The sequence below is a fragment of the Phocoena sinus genome, chromosome 8 (assembly GCF_008692025.1).
Source record: "Phocoena sinus isolate mPhoSin1 chromosome 8, mPhoSin1.pri, whole genome shotgun sequence".
NCBI classification, from domain to species: Eukaryota; Metazoa; Chordata; class Mammalia; order Artiodactyla; family Phocoenidae; genus Phocoena; species Phocoena sinus.
In genome coordinates, this window is record NC_045770.1 from 22,357,580 (window position 1) to 22,377,156 (window position 19,577).

The 19,577-nt window shown below is 39.6% G+C and overlaps 1 pseudogene; it reads right to left on the minus strand.

Annotated features, from left to right (window-relative positions):
- Window positions 1-798: 798 nt before the first annotated feature.
- LOC116758273 lies at window positions 799-2,347 on the minus strand (annotated as a pseudogene).
- Between the last annotated feature and the right edge of the window lie 17,230 nt (window positions 2,348-19,577).

Genomic DNA, 19,577 nt, shown 5'->3' on the forward strand with positions numbered 1-19,577 from the left:
AGTAAATCCTTGTTGTTTATCTATTTTATCTATTGTAGTGTGTATCTGTTAATTCCAAACCCCTAATTTATCCCTCCCCCTGCCCCTTCCCCTTTGGTAACCATAACTTTGTTTTCTATGTGTGTGAGTCTATTCTTGTTTTGTAAATAAGTTCATTTGTATCATTTTTTAAGATTCCACATATAAGTGATATCATATGATATTGGTCTTTGTCAGACTGACTTCACTTAGTATGATAACTTCTAGGTCCAGCCATGTTGCTGCAAATGTTAATATTTCATTCTTTTTAATGGCTGAGTAATATTCCATTGTATATATATATGTGTGTATATATATATATATATATATATATATATATATCTCACATCTTCTTTATCCATTCATCTGTCAATGGGCATTTAGGTTCCTTATAAAACACCAAAAATAGATGATAGGAAATGCTTACTTAAATCTTTTACCTAAGTAGTACTATAGGAATTTACAGTCTTGACCAAAAGAGGACACAGGTTTCTCATTAAACTTTATTTTAATGGGTCTCAAAATTCTGTGACAGATTTTTAGTCAAATTGTTTCTATTAAAAATTACTGATTTTTAAAACTTATAACTTAAAACTGCCATATGCACACAAAAACAAGTGGTTCACAACATATTTTCCTTTTTTGTCTGAAAGTTTTACGATGCATTATCATTAACCAGTCTTTTACTGTTAAACTTTAATGGCCAACAGAAACAAACAGTCCTGATAATGTTCTTCAACAACTGATTAAAACTGGGGTGTCAGGTATTAGGGATATTATTCACTTAGCCTTAGAAAGTTCTGGGTCATCCACTGCTTTGACGACACCCAAGACACGTCTGTCTCATGTCACAAACAGCAAAATGACCCTGAGGAGGATTGTCAGAAAAGCTCTCAAAATACATGGGCTTTCCAGCAACCAAATGAACCATGCCAGCATCACCAGCTTTACAGAATTGGGAACCATCTTCCAGCTTCTTCACAGAATAGCAGTCAACCTTCCTCTTCAGCCCAGCAAACTTGCAAGCAACATGAGCTATTTGACAATCCTGCACAAGTGCATGGCCAGCACTGATTTGGCCTGGATGGTACAGGATAATCACCTAAGCTGTGAAGCCATCTGTTTCCATTGGTAGGTCATTTATTTATTTATTTTTGGCTGCACTGGGTCTTGGTCATTGCGTGCAGGCTTTCTCTAGTTGCAGAGAGTGGAGGCTACTCTTCATTACGGGCGCGGGCTTCTCATTGTGGTGGCTTCTCTTGTTGCGGAGTATGGGCACATGGGCTTCAGCAGTTGTGACATGTGGGCTCAGTAGTTGTGGCACATGGGCTTAGTTGCTCCACGGCATGTGGGATCTTCCAGAACCAGGGATTGAACCCATGTCCCCTGCATTAGCAGGCAGATTCTTAACTACTGTGCCACCAGGGAAGTCCCTGGTGGGTCATTTTTGCTGTCATCAGCCACAGTGCCACAACAAACATCTCTGACAGACATGTTCTTGACATTGAGGCCCACCTTGTCCCAAGATAGAGCTTCACTCAAAGCTTTAGGATGCATTTCAACAGACTTGACTTCAGTTGTAATGATGACTAGAGCAAAGGTGACCGTTATGCTGGGTTTGAGAACACCAGCCTCCACAGGGACAGTGCCAATACCGCCAATTTTGTAGACACCCTGGAGGAGCAGACGCAAGAGTTTGTCAGTTGGAAGACTTGGTGGCAGGATGCAATCCAGAGGTTCAAGCATCGTAGTTTCACTGGCATTGATTGCCATCTTTATGAGTGACTTTCCATCCTTTGAGTCAAAGCACGTTTGTACTTGGCTGCAGCATGTTGTCACCATTCCAACCAGAAACTGGCACAAGTGCCACTGTGTTGGAGTTGTAGCCAATTTTCTCAATGTAGGTGCTGACTTTCTTAATGATTTCCTTGTATCTCTTCTGGCTGCCGGGTGGCTCAGTGGAACCCATTTTAACACCAACAATTAGTTGTCTCACCCACAGTCTGTAAGCCAGAAGTGCATGCTCACAGGTCTGCCCATTCTTGGAGATCCCTGCTTCAACTTCACCAATGCCAGCAGCAGCAGCAGTCAGCGCAGCACAGTCAGCCTACGGTGTGCCTATAGGCATGTTTTGGGTAGTCTCTGTGTCCCGAGACATCAATGATACTACTTGCTGGTCTTGAATTTCTACAGGGGAATATCAGTGGTGATACCAAGCCCATGTTCAGCTTTCAGTTTGCCCAATACCCAGGCATACTTGAAGGAGTCCTTTCTCATATCAGCAGCCTCATTCTCAAATTTTTTCTTTGGTTCTTTTGTTGATCCCACCACATTTGTAGACCAGATGGCCAGTGGTGGTAGACTTGCTCTAATCTATGTGTCTGGTGACAACAATATTGATATGAATCACTTTCTTTCCCATTTTGGCTTAGATTTAGTTGTGATACTTGTGATATGGTGGTAAATCTGTTGTGAAAAAGTAGGTTTGAATTCTGTGGCATTAAGTAATTATGTGACTTTGGGAAGATGCTTAATTACTCTGAGCTGCAGTTTTCTTACCTGTCAAAGGATAGAAGAAATTAATTATTGGTTCTCTTATCTGTAAAATGGCTCCAATGGTAACTAAGATGCCTTAGGAAGGAGCACAGAATTTGGAATCAGGAAAAATACACCTATGTTTGCATCCTGCTCCTGCCACTCTCTAGCTGTGTGACCTTCAGTTAGCTACTTAAATTCCTAAGCCTTGGTTTCTTCATCTACAAAGTAGTAATAATAACACCTATGCCTCAGATGGCTCTGAAAGGATTAAATATTTTAGCCTAGGTAGAGATGCTTGATAAATATTAGGCCCATCTCTTTCAGATTTAAGTTCAATTTCTTCACTCAGTTTCCTTCTTCATGGCCTTGAAAGAGAAAAATTTCTGGCTCTGTTTTGCAGGGTGACCCAACTTCATACCAACTTACCTCTGTGGAGCAGAAAAGGAAATAATGTTAATTCATCTTTACATTTGCCAATTATATGGAATTTAACAGCAATATTCAAATCCGTACGCTGCTATGGTTACTGGTATAATGTACTAAGTATTAACCGAGAAAGCTCTATTTAAGAATGGCATCCAGAGAGGTGGTAAATTTTGCCTACAGATTCTTTCACTACTATGTAGCTTCTATATCTTCTGTAAAGGTAATACTTTCCCAATGTCAATTTGAAGTCCCAAGTCTCTTTGTATTAATAATCCTGGAAGACACAGTGGTAGTGGAACTCTTGCTCACTTTTTTTTCCCCTGGGAATAATTGGAGGCTGTAGCCATCACCCACATCACTCCTAACCCCAATAAGCTAGGAGTAACTCCATTTAGGTTTATAGCAAAAGGCAGCCCACAGCAAAGAAGGTATGAAACCCTCAGTTTTCCTATGCAAATGGGAAGTCCATTTCTTGATCTGGATCTTGTCCTAACGTTTCTTCTCACTAAATACCCAGCCATGATAAGGATGCCTTGGACAGGACTTTATCTCACTAAATACTGCTTTTGCAGTATTGTTGAAGAACAGCAAGAGCAAGGGCACAAGTCTGTCTGTCTTACTTCTGTCCATGTTTCTTGGGTGCCTACACTTTCTGTCTCCCTAGGTTCCTAGTATCATAAAAGGGGAAAGGGAGCTCTTCCCAGTACCTAAGAAGTGTTGATGGGCTACTTTATCTGTCCTAAATCTTGTATTTCCTATTGGCCTTATGACATATCCATTTCATCCACAGTTTGTATCTGAGCTTTACCTACAAAAGAAAGTTAGATTTAGGGGAGGGGGTCTGAGAATGGGTGGAAAGCGATGTACAAATATATTATTCTTAATTTTGGTTCACATTTTCAACTGTTATCTTAATGGGATGAGTATATACTGCATTGATCCAATGGCTTTATAATCACTCTTAGGTTGAAATGATAGTGCTAAGCTGATTAAGAATTTCCAAATGAATGTTGTATTTCAAAAGATGCTCTTCTAGGCTTTGTGTTAATATGTGTTGCCTATATTTCTGACCTAATATTTCTCTTTATTTGTATGGCCCGTAATCTTTCTGTGATAAGTATTAACGATTCTAAATTCTAAATTCCTAAAAGAAATGAGCAGATTATGAAAGTTTCTCTACCATGTTGTCATTAGGATGCTAATGGAGTACAAAGATAGCTGGTGCTGATTCAATTTATTTTGCCCTGGAAATACACAATGCCCTAAATTATAAATATACCTTAAACTGAGAGGTTCAGTGCTTCAGTGTAGATATAACATCAACACTATGTCTTAGATTTTTTAAAAAACATCTTTATTGGAGTATAATTGCTTTACAATGGTGTGTTAGTTTCTGCTTTATAACAAAGTGAATCAGTTATACATATACATATGTTCCCATATCTCTTCCCTCTTGCATCTTGCTCCCTTCCACCCTCCCTATTCCATGCCTCTAGGTGGTCACAAACCACTGAGCTGATCTCCCTGTGCTATGCGGCTGCTTCCCACTAGCTATCTATTTTACGTTTGGCAGTGTATATATGTCCATGTCACTCTCTCACTTTGTTACAGCTTATCCTTCCCCCTCCCCGTGTCCTCAAGTCCATTCTCTAGTAGCTCTGCATCTTTATTCCCGTCTTACCCCTAGGTTCTTCATGACCTTTTTTTTTCTTAGATTCCATATATATATGTTAGCATACGTTATTTGTTTTTCTCTTTCTGACTTACTTCGCTCTGTATGACAGATTATAGGTCCATCCACCTCACTACAAATAACTCAATTTCGTTTCTTTTTATGGCTGAGTAATATTCCATTGTATACATGTGCCACATCTTCTTTATCCATTCATCTGTTGATGAACACTTAGGTTGCTTCCATCTCCTGGCTCTTGTAAATAGAGCTGCAATGAACATTTTGGTACATGACTCTTCTTGAATTATGGTTTTCTCAGGGTATATGCCCGGTAGTGGGATTGCTGTGTCATATGGTAGTTCTATTTGTAGTTTTTTAAGGAACCTCCATACTGTTCTCCATAGTGGTTGTACCACTTCACATTCCCACCAGAAGTGCAAGAGTGTTCCCTTTCCTCCACACCCTCTCCAGCATTTATTGTTTCTAGATTTTTTGATGATGGCCATTCTGACTGGAGTGAGATGATATCTCATTGTAGTTTTGATTTGCATTTCTCTAATGATTAATGATGTTGAGCATTCTTTCATGTGTTTTTTTGCAATCTGTATATCTTCTTTGGAGAAATGTCTATTTAGGTCTTCTGCCCATTTTTGGATTGCGTTGTTTGTTTTTTCGTTATTGAGCTGCATGAGCTGCTTGTACATTTTGGAGATTAATCCTTTGTCAGTTGCTTCATTTGCAAATACTTTCTCCCATTTTGAGGGTTGTCTTATGGTCTTGTTTATGGTTTCCTTTGTTGTGCAAAAGCTTTGAAGTTTCATTAGTTCCCATTTTTTAATTTTTGTTTTTATTTCCATTTCTCTAGGAGGTGGGTCAAAAAGGGTCTTTTTGTGATTTATGTCATAGAGTGTTCTGCCTATGTTTTACTCTAAGAGTGTTATAGTGTCTGGCCTTACATTTAGGTCTTTAACCCATTGGGAGTTTATTTTTATGTATGGTGTTAGGGAGTGTTCTGATTTCATTCTTTTACATCAAGCTGTCCAATTATCGCAGCACCACTTATTGAAGAGGCTGTCTTTTCTCCACTGTATATCCTTGCCTCCTTTTTCAAAGATAAGGTAACAATGTGTGCATGGGTTTATCTCTGGGCTTTCTATCCTGTTACATTGATCTATATTTCTGGTTTTGTGCCAGTACTATACTGTCTTGATTATTATAGCTTTGTAGGATTGTCTGAAGTCTGGGAGGCTGATTCCTCCAGCTCCATATTACTTTCTCAAGATTGCTTTGGCTATTAGGGGTCTTTTGTGTTTCCATACAAATTGTGAAATTTTTTGTTTTTGTTCTGTGAAAAATGCCATTTGTAGTTTGATAGGGATTGCATTGAATCTGTAGATTGCTTTGGGTAGTATAGTCATTTTCACAATGTTCATTCTTCCATCCAAGAACATGGTATATCTCTCCATCTGTTTGTATCATCTTTAATGTCTTTCATCAGTGTCTTATAGTTTTCTGCAAACAGGTCTTTTGTCTTCTTAGGTTTGTTTATTCCTAGGTATTTTATTCCTTTTTTGCCATGGTAAATGGGAGTGTTTCCTTGATTTCTCCTTTAGATATTTCATCATTAGTGTATAGGAATGCAAGAGATTTTGTGCATTAATTTTGTATCCTGCTACTTTACCAAATTCATTGATTAGCTGTAGTAGTTTTCTGGTAGCAGCCTTAGGATTCTCTATGTATAGTATCATGTCATTTGCAAACAATGACAGCTTTACTTCTTTTCTGATTTGGATTCCTTTTATTTCTTTTTCTTCTCTGATTGCTGTGGCTAAAACTTCCAAAACAATGTTGAATAATAGTGGTGAGAGTGGACAACCTTGCATTGTTCCTGATCTTAAAGGAAATGGTTTACCTTTTTCACCATTGGGAACGATGTTGGCTGTGGGTTTGTCATATATGGCCTTAATTATGTTTAGGTAAGTTCCCTCTATGCTGACTTTCTGGAGGGTTTTTATCATAAATGGGTGTTGAATTTTGTTAAAAGATTTTTCTGCATCTATTGAGATGATCATATGGTTTTTATTCTACAATTTGTTATTATGGTTTATCTCCTTGAGTGATGTGTATATTGAAGAATCCTTGCATTCCTGAGATAAACCTAACTTGATAATAGTGTATGATCCTTTTAATGTGCTGCTGGATTATGTTTGCTAGCATTTTGTTGAGGATATTTGCATCTATGTTCATCAGTGATATTGGCCTGTAGTTGTCTTTCTTTGTGACATCTTTGTCTGGTTTTGGTATCAGGGTGATGGTGACGGCGTAGAATGAGTTTGGGAGTGTTACTCCCTCTGCTATATTTTGGAGGCGTTTGAGAAGGTAGATGTTAGCCCTTCTCTATATGTTTGATAGAATTCGCCTGTGAAGCAACCTGGTCTTGGACTTTTGTTTGTTGGAAGATTTTTAATCACAGTTTCAATTTCAGTGCTTGTGATTGGTCTGTTTATATTTTCTATTTCTTCCTGGTTCAGTCTTGGAATGTTGTGATTTTCTAAGAATGTGTCCATTTCTTCCAGGGTGTCCTTTTTATTGGCATAGAGTTGCTTGTAGTAATCTCTCATGATCCTTTGTATTTCTGCAGTGTCAGTAGTTACTTCTCCTTTTTCATTTCAAATTCTATTGATGCGAGTCTTCTCCCTTTTTTTCTTGATGAATCTGGTTAATTGTTTATCAATTTTGTTTATCTTCTCAAAGAACCATCTTTTAGTTTTATTAATACTTGTTATTCTTTCCTTCATTTCTCTTTCATTTATTTCTGATTTGATCTTTATTATTTCTTCTGCTAACTTTGGGGTATTTTTGTTCTTCTTTCTCTAATTGTTTTAGCTGTAAGGTTAGGTTGTTTATTTGAGATGTTTCCTGTTTCTTGAGGTAGGATTGTGTTGCTATAAAATTCCCTCTTAGAACTGCTTTTGCTGCATCCCATAGATTTTGAATCATAATAGTTTCATTGTCATTTGTTTCTATGTATTTTTAAATTTCCTTTTTGATTTCTTCTGTGATCTCTCAGTTTTTTAGTAGTGTATCATTTAGTCTCCATGTGTTTGAAATTTTTACAGATTTTTTTCTGTAATTGAAATGTAGTCTCATAGCATTGTGGTTAGAAAGATACTTGATACGATTTCAAATTTCTTAAATTTACCAAGGCTTGACTTGTGACCCAAGATATGATCCATCCTGGAGAATGTTCCATGAGCACTTGAGAAAAATGTGTATTCTGTTGTTTTTGGATGGAATGTCCTATAAATATCAATTAAGTCCATCTTTTTTAATGTATCATTTAAAGCTTGTGTTTCCTTAGTTATTTTCATTTTGGATGATTTGTCCATTGGTGAAAGTGGGGTGTTAAAGTCCCCTACTATGATTGTGTTACTGTTGATTTCCCCTTTTATGGCTGTTAGTGTTTGCCTTAGATATTGAGGTGCTCCTCTGTCAGGTGCATAAATATTAACAATTGTTATATCTTCTTGGATTGATCCCTTGATCATTATGTAGTGTCCTTCTTTGTCTCTTGTAATAGTCTTTATTTTAAAGTCTATTTTGTCTGATATGAGAATTGCTACTCCAGCTTTCTTTTGATTTCAATTTGCATGGAATATCTTTTTCCGTCTCCTCACTTTCAGTCTGTATGTGTCCCTAGGTCTGATGTGGGTCTGTTGTAGACAGCCTATATATGGGTCTTGTTTTTTTTTATCCATTCGGTCAGTCTGTGTCTTTTGGTTGGAGCATTTAATCCATTTACATTTAAGGTAGTTATCAATTTGTTTGTTCCTATTACCATTTTCTTAATTGTTTTGTGTTTGTTACTGTAGGTCTTTTCCTTCTTTTGTGTTTCCTGACTAGAGAAGTTCCTTTAGCATTTGTTGTAAAGCTGGTTTGGTGGTGCTGAATTCTCTTAGCTTTTGCTTTGTCTGTAAAGGTTTTAATTTCTCTGTTGAATCTGAATGAGATCCTTGCTGGGTAGAGTAACTTTGGTTGTCAGTATTTCCCTTTCATCATTTTAAATATGTCCTGCCATTCCCTTCTGACCTGCAGAGTGTCTGCTGAAAGATCAGCTGTTAAGAGAATTCCCTTGTGTGTTATTTGTTATTTTTGCCATGCTTCTTTTAAAATTTTTCTTTGTATGTAATTTTTGGTAGTTTTATTAATATGTGTCTTGGCATGTTTCTCCTTGGATTTATCCTGTATGGTACTCTGTGTGCTTCCTGGACTCGATTAATTATTTCCTTTCCCATGTTAGGGAAGTTTTCAACTATAGTCTCTTCAAATATTTTCTCAGTCCCTTTCCTTTTCTCTTCTTCTTCTGGGACCCTTATAATTAGAATGTTGGTGTGTTTAATGTTGTCTCAGAGGTCTCTGAGACTGTCCCCAATTCTTTTCATTCTTTTTTCTTTATTCTGCTCTGTGGTAGTTATTTCCACTCTTTTATCTTCCAGGTCACTTAATCGGTATTCTGCCTCAGTTATTCTGCTATTGATTCCTTCTAGAGAATTTTTCATTTCATTTATTATGTTGTTCATCTTTGTTTATTTGCTCTTTAGTTCTTCTAGGTCCTTGTTAAATATTTCTTTTGTTTTCTCCATTCTATTTCCAAGATTTTGGATATCTTTACTATCATTACTCTGAATTCTTTTTCAAGTAGACTGCTTATTTCCTCTTCATTTGTTTGGTCTAGTTGGTTTTTACCTTGCTCCTTCATCTGCTGTGTGTGTCTCTGTCTTCTCATTTTGCTTAACTTGCTGTGCTTGGGGTCTTCTTTTCTCAGGCTGCAAGTTCGTAGTTTCCATTGTTTTTGGTGTCTGCCCCCAGTTGCTAAGGTTGTTTCAGTGGGTTGTGTAGGCTTTTTGGTGTAGGGGACTTGTGCCTGTGTTCTGGTGGATGAGGCTGGATCCTGTCTTTCTGGTGGGCAGGACCACATCCGGTGGTGTGTTTTGGGCTGTCTGTGACCTTATTGTGGTTTTAGGCAGCCTCTCTGCTAATGGGTGGAATTGTGTTCCTGTCTTGCTAGTTGTTTGGCATAAGGTGTCCAGCAATGTAGCTTGCTGGTTGTTGAATGGAGCTAGGTCTTACTTTGTGTTGAGATGGAGATCTCCAGGAGACCTTTCACCATTTGATATTACATGGAACCAGGAGGTCTCTGTTGGACCAATATCTTGAATTTGGCTCTCCCACCTCAGAGGCACAGGCCTGACACCCAGCCAGAACACCACGTCCCTGTCAGACACATGGCTCAGAAGAAAAGGGAGAAAAAAGAAAGAAAAAAAATTATTAAAAAAATAATTAAAATAAAAAACTAAAATTGAATTAAAACTTAAAAAATTAGAAAGTCATAAAAACGAGAACAAAAAGGAATAAAGAAAGAAGAGAGTAACCAGAACAAAAAATAAATCCACCAATGATAACAAACACTAAAAAGTATACTAAAAAAAAAAAAAAAATGGACAGAGAGAATCCTAGGACAAATGATAAAAGCAAAGCTATACAGACAAAATTACACAAAGAAGCATACACATACACACTATCAAAAAGAGAAGGAAAAAAAATGTGTATATATTAAAAAAGGAAGAAAGCAACCAAATCAATAAACAAATCTACCAGTGATAATAAAGTCTAAATACCAAATTAAGATAAACATAAAACCAGAAACAAATTAGATGCAGAAGGCAAACCCCAAGTCTACAGTTGCTCCCAAAGTCCACCACCTCAATTTTGGGATGATTCATTGTCTATTCAGGTATTCCACAGATGCAGGGTACATCAAGTTGATTGTGGAGATTTAGTCCACTGCTCCTGAGGCTGCTGGGAGAGATTTCCCTTTTTCTTCTTTGTTCACAAAGCTCCTGGGGTTCAGTTTTGGATTTGGCTGCACCTTTGCGTGTAGGTCGCCTGAGGGCATGTGTTCTTCGCTCAGACAGGACGGGGTTAAAGGAGCAGCTGATTCGGGGGCCCTGGTTCACTCAGGCCGGGGGGAGGGAGGGGTATGGATGCGGGGCGAACCTGCGGTGGCAGAGGCTGGCGTGACTTTGTACCAGCCTGCGGCACGCCGTGCATTCTCCCAGGGAAGTTGTCCCTGGATCGTGGGACCCTGGCAGTGGCAGGCTGCACAGGCTCCGGGGAGGGGAGGTATAGATAGTGACCTGTGCTCACACACAGGCTTCTTGGTGGTGGCAGCAGCAGCCTTAGCATCTCATGCCCGTCTCTGGGGTCCGCGCTGATAGCCGCGGCTCGCGCCCTTCTCTGGAGCCCCTTTAAGCAGCGCTCTTAATCCTCTTTCCTCCCACACAAGGAAACAAAGAGGCAAGAAGATGTCTCTTGCCTCTTCGTCAGTTCCAGGCCTTTTCCCAGACACACTCCCAGCTAGCTGTGGCTCACTAGCCCCCTTCAGGCTGTGTTCACGCAGCCAACCCCAGTCCTCTCCCTGGGATCCGACCTCCGAAGCCCGAGCCTCAGCTCCCAAGCCCCCGCCTGTCCCAGTGGGTGAGCAGACAAGCCTCTCGCGCTGGTGAGTGCTGGTTGGCACCAATCCTCCGTGCGGGAATCTCTCTGCTTTGCCCTCCACACCCCTGTTGCTGTGATCTCCTCCATGGCTCCGAAGCTTCCCCTGTCTGCCACCCACAGTCTCTGCCCATGAAGGGCCTTCCACCTTTCCTCCTTCACAACTTCCTCCCAGAGGTGCAGGTCCTGTCCCTATTATTTTGTCTCTGTTTTTTCTTTTTTCTTTTGCCCTACCCAGGTACGTGGGGAGTTTCTTGCCTTTTGGGAGGTCTGAGTTCTTCTGCCAGCGTTCAGTAGGTGTTCTATAGGAGCTGTTCCACATGTATATGTATTTCTGATGTATTTGTTGGGAGAAAGGTGATCTCCACGTCTTACTCCTCCGCCATCTTGAAGGTCTCTTATGTCTTAGATTTTGATTGAAGTGCAGGAATACCTTTGTCAGGTCAGCATGATGAAATTGTGCTAATGTATCTTGCTCTAATAAAGGAGAATGAGACATAGAAAAATAGTTTTAGGGGTTCAGAACTGTATTAGAATTAATAACTGAGAATGTAGTTTGGGGGCTCTAAATATGGGAATCCCATAGTGAACAAAGAGTAAGGAATATCTAACTTTAAAATAGGCTATTTTCCAGAAGTTGATTGTTTTGTAACTCAGCACAATTTCACATAAGATTAGTAAATGGTGGTTGTTTTCTCAAGGCAGTATATGCATTTGCAAATGTGGAGTACGAGGCCTAGGATTTCAGAGCATGGCATCGGCGTGGGGTGAGGGAGGCAGCTGGTGCAGGGAGCTGGAACAATATTGGGCTTCTCTGGAGCACTGGGGTGAGTAGTCGTCGGAGGAGTCTGGATCATGCATACTGCAGGCTAGTTCCAGCGATGGCCCTTGGCAACGGGGTCTTCTGACTTATTGAAATCTGACCAGTAACCACAAAGCCATTTCAATTCAACTTCCTAAGTGCTTATTAAATCTGTATAATTCTCCTTATTTTTATTACCACCACCCCAACACCACCTGCCACTAAGACTCCTGGAATAACCTTCTAACCAATCTGCTCCACATCTACACTTTCCCATCAAGTTTCCATAATACAATCAAACTGATCTTTTAAAGGCTCAACTTTTAGAGAATCATGGCTGTATTTGAATCTGTCAGTAATTTTCCATTGTCCTTACAAATTGGCCCCAAATGTTTAATGATCAAAACATTTAAAATCTATTCAGTGCTGTTGTAAGGTAGGCAATCACTTTCCCCAGCAACAAGTGGTTGTAATGAAAAGGAGACCGCAATTCATTTTGCCAATTAATTGACATTTCAATACATAGTTATTGATAAAATAACTCCAATATTTACTGTAGTTCAGATTCTATTCAGAGGTCATTAACTGGTGGTCTGTGTGTCAGAACCAGCCTATAAACATGTTTTGTTTAGCCTATACAGTATTAAAAACATTTCAGGCAGTATTTTAAAATTGGGAGAATGAAAATAATAGAGACTTTCAGCTTTCTTAAACCTGGGAGAGTGTGATGACCTGGGAGTCATATTACCCTCCTGGTAACAAGCAACTGGAGCAGAGTGGCAGATGTTCCTTTTAGGGAGAAAAGTGGTTCTCAAACATTTTAGGTGAGCATGCAAAGAATTAGAATCACTGCAAGGCCTTGTTAAGCCACAAATTGCAGGCCCCACCAGGGAGTTTTCATTTCAGCCAGGCAGGATCCAAAAAATGTGCATTTCTAACAATCTCCCAGGTGATGCTGATGCTGCAGGTCCGGGGTCCACACTTTGAGAACCACTGAGGTAGGAAACGTGCTTTCTAGCAAAGCATGGCCCTTTCACTTCTTATTGGTTCCCTTATCCTGGGTATCCCTGCCATTTTTCACCAAGCTCACATCACTACCTTAGAGAAATATTCTTCCCTATGTATCTCTCCAGAAAGTGGGAAGATTAAAACAAAAACAAAAACAGGAGAAACGTATGTCTTTGTGAAAGTAAGGAATATTCCAACATGTTTAAAATGCAAACACTTAGGCCTTTTCACTCAGATTTGATTTTGTGAGCTCAGTTCCATGGCAACTTTCACACACAAGAAGATTTTGCCAGTAAACCTGGGCAGTAGGACTTAGGCTTTCAGTCATTCACAACTGGGTTTGAACTCCTGTCTCTGCCATTTACCAGCTTTGTGAACTTGGAAAGCTTCTGAATCTTATTAAGACTCATTTCCTCATCTAGAACATAGGGATTTTTATTGATATGTATGTTAAAATAAAAACCAAATGGAAACCAGCCTTGAAAATTCCCTAAGCAGTCAAAACCAGCAAAGCTTAATTTAGCTTATTTTGCAAGACTAAGCTTGACCTGGGTCATTTCTTGCTTATGCCTCTGGAAATCATAAGGAAAACTTAAACTGTTTCCCAAAATTGTTGAGGTAACCACTGACCAATTCCTTATCACTTAAGAAAATTCTAATGCTATAACCAATCACTGTGAAGAAAAAATAGTCACTTCACTGCTTTCTCATTATATAAACTGCTTTACAAAAATATACCCTGGAGCTTCCTTCCATATTTCGGTTTGAGCATTCTCAGTTTGCACAGTGTCTTTTTGGTGTGTGTGCAGTAAACTTTTACTACTTACTACTTTGGTGATTCATTGGATTTACTTCTGTTATTTATAAACTTTTGACACCTGATCCATTGGGTTATTGTGAAATTAAAAGATTGAATGTGAGGTGCCTGGTACACAATAAGTGCTCGATGACTGCTATCTGTCAATGTTATCGTTGAGATTTTAATACAAACTTTAAAATGATATAACCATAAGCTGGAAGGAGAGGAAAGAAACTAAGCAGAAATAGAAAGCATCAGGGAACTGGAAAGGCTGGATCAGAAAGGTTAAAACCCAGATTGAGTAGAGGTTTGCAAAAAAGGACACAGGACAACAAAAGTAGGGCCTCAGTCATTTTTAGGGAAGGAAAAATAAGGAAGGAGAACCTACTACTTTAATTGTGTAATGTTAACCGACAACAGAAAAAAAGCAGAACTAATGAACTAGTGTTTTAATTTTTTTCTTCTTGGTCAGAGAGAAGAATTTTTGGTCAGAAAGGGAAGAATAAAAATTGGTAAGAGGAGTCTAAGTTCTTAGAGACGGAAAGAGAGCTATCCAAATGAGTTCATATTAACCACGTCATAGGCTACTGGGAAAAGGGCAGGCAAGACTGTGGAACAACAAATGGCAATCCATAAGGAATCACAGAGCATGAGCATGTGTCCAGACGATGACACAGAGACAGAGTTTTTCCTGATTTTCCAAAAGAGAGAAGAGGAAGAGTCTACTCATTCTCATAACTTCATGTATTATAAACCAATAAGCCTTATGTTTACCCCAAGTGAAATATTATATGGATTGTTCGTAAGCATTTAGGAAAGGAAAAGGATGATCATCAACAGATGACGTTGGTTCTTAAGTGTGAATTTTGTCATTTTCCTTTCTGGTAAGATTATTAAGCTAGTAAATCATGGAAATTATTCACTCACCCAGCGAACAGTTATTGAAACACTAGGTGCAGGAATATTGTCTGTCACATTTTTATTGGAGAAATAGGCAATATGTTCATGTATTAATGAACATGGATAGAATCAAGTATTCTAGGAAGGGATAAGACAGAGATCTGACCAGGTACACAAAAAAGAATGGTGGCAGTCTTTACCAAAATTGGAACTCAGCAGGTGCTGAATGGGGTAATAGAAAACAAGTTACATTTTAGACTTAAAATATGTCAGTGATGTTGAGATGTCTATTAACATACAGATATGGAGCTCAGAAGGCTCTGGACTGGAGACACAGATCTGGGATTAATTAACTTGTATGGCTGTCAAATTTTCACAGTGACTGAGATTTCTCAGGTGTGTTGAGTGAGAAGAGAGCAAGAATTCAGGGAAAAGGCTAGAATGCAGGGAACACTAATATTTAAGAAAAGAAGGTCAGAGAGATAGGAGAACCAGAAGAGAATGGTGTTACCTTGGCAGAGGGAGGAGGATACTGCTACGCAGTGTTGAGGGCTCAGGTGGTTTGAGAGACATGCTTTGTTGTGACGCAAACTGGCATTGATGTGTGACTTTTGTGCAACAGTCCTCAGCTGTAGAACTACACCCTCACCTCAGGATATAGGAGAGGAAGAGGGAGATGGACAGAATGGTCTAAGAATGAGAGGTCTGCAGAAATGGTAAAATGAAAGAACAAGGAGCAAGGGAAAGAAGCTGTTGAAGAAGTAGATTCATACGGTGATTAATTAAAGTCATGTGATATTGAGCGGGCAGCCAAAATACTGGTTATCATAACTGAGACTCAAAATAGCATTGTTGGAACAAATGGTCAAATCTAGCAGAGTGAAAAAAATCTCATAGGACATGTCTGTTCCTCCACTTGTCCAAGGAATTGGCAAAGTGCTGAATGAAACAGAGACCAGGACAAATTCCTGTGGAATGAAGGCATACACTGCACACTCCCTCCTTTTTTCTTTCCCGTAAAGTGACAATAAATCTTTAATTAACATTTTTCTTTTTTTAAGAATGGATTTTAAGAGAGCAATGGACTGAATCAAGATTTTTCCATGGGGACACAAAAACCATGTAGAATTCAGCTGACAGTTGTACAAATGAAAAATACCTTTCAGATTTTATAGTTGACTTTGAATTCACTAATAAAAATATTATTAATAGCATAGATAATATTTTGAACATTTATTATGTATTAGGTAGTTATGGATGTTTTATATATGTTGTAGATATACAAATCTCAGCCCACAGACTCAGTTAATCCAGAAAAATAACTTAAATATTTCCTCTAACTCAATTCTACGTTAACCCTCCTACTGCCAGGCTAAGAGTAATAATCTCAGGTAATTTTTGTTTCTCCCTTCATCCGTAAGGTTGAGACAAAGTCCTTGGAAGGATTTACACAGTACCTTGTCCAGTAAATTGGGGAAGTGGGGAGTCATCTGTTGAAGTTGAGTTACCCTGAGATGGCATTTGGCCTGCAGCACAGCCCTTTAGGGTTGGAGGCTCACAACCCGTTAGGGTTTCTAAATCACTTAAGGACAGGGGAACTTTAAGAGGCAATGGACCATTTGTTCTGAGGACATTCTGCAAGAAGCCATTTCCTCTTTGGGGTCTGACTGACTCGCCAGGGGCAGTGCCTAGAAAGAAGGGAACTTGGCTCCCAGACCCATCATTCTGTCTGTTCTAACTGCCTCCTCATTACTTTACCTCCCTCAGCCCATGGAAAACTCTATTCTAGGCAGGGAGTGGAGGAATTATGGCTCTCTGATCCCTACTTCTCCCACATGTTTTGTCTATACATCATCCCCCAAACTCTAAGATCACCCCCTTTAAAACACAGAGACAAAAAGTGCCCATTGGCTATTTCTACTTTTTGGCTAGCTGCATCCTTTCCCCACGGCAATGAGCTCAGGCTTGCCCATATACTTGGAAAAGGGGAAATACCAGGAGAAAAATGTGCCAAAATAACTACACCACCACACCCGCAACAACATTTTTCTTGAAGCAACAACATTAGATAACTAATTGATAGGGTCTTAGACTGTTGCAAGAAAGGGTCCTCCCAAATCTAAAATTCTGTAGTTCTACTAAAGCAAGGTGAGGCCAGTTGGCTTGTGCTGCTAGAAAGGACAGGAAAAGCCACGGACATCTTTGAGGCAGACGACAGCAGTGGGTCAGACGCCGAGAAAGTGCTCTGGCTCATTAGGTTTGAAAGTTCAAGATTCTTAAGAAATAATAGTGAACAAAACTGAAAACTCTTTTCTGATGCCTGATGGTTGACTTTGCCTCCTCTCTCAAAACCTCTAGCCGTTAAATGGAGTTTTTCACTTCTCTGCCAGGGTAGGCCCTGCCATTTCCTCAGTTCCAGTCCCCTCACTGTGCCTTGACAAGATGTCTCAGTCTCTGGGGACCCTCGCTCTTCTGCCTTGGGGTCAGGACATGGTGGCCTCTGAAATTTTACAGAACTTCATTATCAATGAACATTTCTCAATGTGGGGTGTTCAGAGCCCTGTGATAAGGTTTCACATATTGTAAACCTCAAGGGGCTTCCAATCACGTTAGAGAGATGGGGTATGTGCATAATCCAGCACAGCCCATCCTAAATGCCCTCTGTGCCATTACTCTAGGAGTTTGGAGAAGGAGAGAAGCATGAAGCAGAACTCTTAGCTGCTGAGTCAAAAAGGCATGCACTTGTGCCACTTGCGTTGCAGCTGCTTTTTTGGAGGCCCACCTAAAAATAAATAACTCAAGCTCGATCTGCAGAAATTCTGCCCTGAGTGGGTATGCCTGAGTTCAGGAAGGATGAATGATTCTTAGACCTTATAAGCAACTGAGAAGGAAGTCTCAACCTCAGCAACACCAGCAATTAAGACTAATAATATCTATCTCTGGCTCTGCTTCGAAGATGAAAAAGACGAGATAGCTGAAAGAGCACAGGTGGTCATTCAAATATTTACTGAGATTGTTCATTATTATTTTATATTCAAGAGGTACAGCAGGCACTTTTACATTCTGATCTGACTACTAAATCCAGTGAGGCCCTTCCCTCCAAACTGATCACTCTGGTGTTTAATCAGATTCTGAAAGCCTCAGACTACCAAAGCACCCATTTAAAAAATTGCTATTTAAGATGAATGTCCTACCTTTTATGTTGCATTTTTGAAACTGATTCGATCAGAACAGTCCTTTGATGTTGTAAATATCCACACATCAGATCATCTACTTTCAGCTTAATCAAAATATTTAGGCATCTTCACAGAAATTTCTCATATTCATAAAACAAGGCTATAGTTATTGACTTTCTGGTATTATGTTTTGGGAAATCTCTATGTGACTTGTGTAAAAGGAATAAAAGCTAGTTGCATGGAACTACATTGTCAGAATAATGAATGCTTTAAAACTACATTGATTCAAAGCCTGCCTGGCTCTCCAGCTCTGACTATGGAGAGTGTGGCCCAGCGAGTCTTAGAAGGAAGGAAACTCTTCCTTTGCCCCACTTCCTGTGCCTTCTCGGAGCTGGGCTTCTAGCCAGTGGGAGTAGAAAACGGCCAACATGGTGTTCTCAGCATCTCTCAGAGGTACTTACGAAACTAGTTGCAGGGAGCTGAGTGGCAGAGTGGTACCCTAGAGAGTACACTTGAGTTTTTCATTCTGCATGATTACATATGTAAATTGGTTTTGATTCCCTGGGCACCATGCGGGGTGGGGGTGGGTTGTCGGGGGAGGTGGAAGAGAAGCATGCTGGGTAGGGGCAGGGGCCGCAGAGGAAGCTGATCTGGCATTAAAACTGTGCTACAGACATTTCCCTCAGGTGAAGAAGCCCTACAATCATGAAACTCCAGACAACCAGGCAAGAGCTGTGAATCTAAAAAATGAGGCTGAATTTCCAAGTGACATATGATAATCCCTCAACACATTAAGAATTCTACCTTGCATTAGCAATGACTTTTTTTTCTTGAATTCTTCATAACTGGCTTTTTAAGATTTTTCCTATTATAGCCAGGTAGGTTAACACATACCCACCCTGCTCTCTAGACTGAAAACCCCCAGGAATGATGAGTATATGTCTGACATTTCGGTTAATTGGAGTTGGTGTTGGGGACCCTTTTGACTGTTTGCGGCTATAGGCATAACCTTTGGTTGTCTTCACTAATGTGGTTTGAGAGGATGCAGGGTTATGTTGGAAACTGTGGGCAGAAGCAGGGAATTTGGAAAACATATGAAATTTTTTATTAGCTTTGTACATTTGTGACATTTCAATAACAAAATATGAAAAGAACTTTGCAAAATCATATTCTCAATGGTAGTATAAATAGGATATGAACATACAGATAAAAGAGAATACAGTCTGTTTAAAACACATTATAAGGTTGAAAATCCTTAACAAGTAAGCCATTTCACCCAGGAAAACCTAAGAGATACTAACTGAAATGTGCTGCCAGACATGGGAGGGTCAACCACAGAAGGAGGGAACTGAATCAGGAGGAGGTGGGACTTGGGGAATAAAATGGAAGAGAGACTGCAGGTGAGGGATTTGGACTGAGCACAGCACTATCTACAAGGTCTGACAACAGACCACAGATGATGGCTGTGCAACAGGCAGCATCAGGAGACCCAACGTGAGGGTGAGGGCAATGAGTGTTTTAACCACAGAGAATTTCAGAGCAAACAATATTTAAGGGTCTTACCAGCACTGCCCAACAGGAACATGTAATTAACATTTTCTAGTAGCTACCGTTTAAAAAGTAAATAGAAACAGGTGAACTAAATTTTAATAATATATGTTATTGTACCCAGTACATCCTGTC